The sequence below is a fragment of the Meleagris gallopavo genome, chromosome 10 (assembly GCF_000146605.3).
Source record: "Meleagris gallopavo isolate NT-WF06-2002-E0010 breed Aviagen turkey brand Nicholas breeding stock chromosome 10, Turkey_5.1, whole genome shotgun sequence".
Taxonomy (NCBI): domain Eukaryota; kingdom Metazoa; phylum Chordata; class Aves; order Galliformes; family Phasianidae; genus Meleagris; species Meleagris gallopavo.
The window spans coordinates 25389322-25390276 of NC_015020.2; positions in this window are offsets into that span (position 1 = coordinate 25389322).

Here is a 955-nt window from a genome sequence, read left to right on the forward strand (position 1 = left end):
CAGAACTTTTCCGCTAAAATCACAAACGTGGGCAGCTGTCATTTTTAAAGCGTGCTGCGGAGAGGAGAGGGAAAGGGAGAGGGGGTGCGGGGTGGAGGGGAGAGTCGCGAACCAACTGCCCCTTCCCAGCTCTCCCCCAAATCTCCCCTTCCCTCTCCCCGCTCTCCTCTTCCTTCCCTCAATCTCCTCCCGTTGTGTTTTAAGGTAGGAATTTTTTTTTTTTTTTGTAATTTTATTTCCAGACTCTGTGGCATCCGGATCTGTTTGTGTCTCTTTCATAGGCGAAAAAAAAATAATAATTATCAGGAGGAGGGGGGAAAAAATAACTACATTTCACCCCGCCAGCACCAAAGCTTATTTATAATGCGGCCGTAACGTAACCAACGTTTGTGGGGGAGGGGGGGGCAGAGAAGGGTCTCAGGGTCCGAAATATTTTCTCTGAGAGGTTCGGGTGTCCCAAAATCACAGCAGAGAATGCGGGTGGGGTTCGGGCTGTGCGCGCTCCCGGTGTGTGTTCGCTTCTCCCCTTCTCTCAGATAAAATGTTTCAACGGCCCCGTCCTCTCTTTATTTTCTTCGAAGCTTTGAGTTTGGCTTTAAAAGGCACCGCTTTAGGGTATGTGTTGAAGAAGAAGAAAAGTCGGTGAAACTCAGGACTGCGGTTTAATTATTATTATTATTATTGCTATATATATATATATATTATTTTTTTCAATGGGACGTTCAAATGTACGTTGAAAGCAGATCCGATCCGTCTCGAAGTTCGGAGATTCCCACCCCGTTTTTTCGCTGCCCCTTTTCCGACCCCATCCTTGCGTGGGTTTTTGGTGTATCGGTAATTATTTGTATATAGATTATTCGGGAACTGATGAGTGGACTCCTCGCTGGTTGTGCATCCATCATATCTATTTTATTGAGAGAGAATCTGTGAATCGTTTCGATGTGGGGAAAAAAAA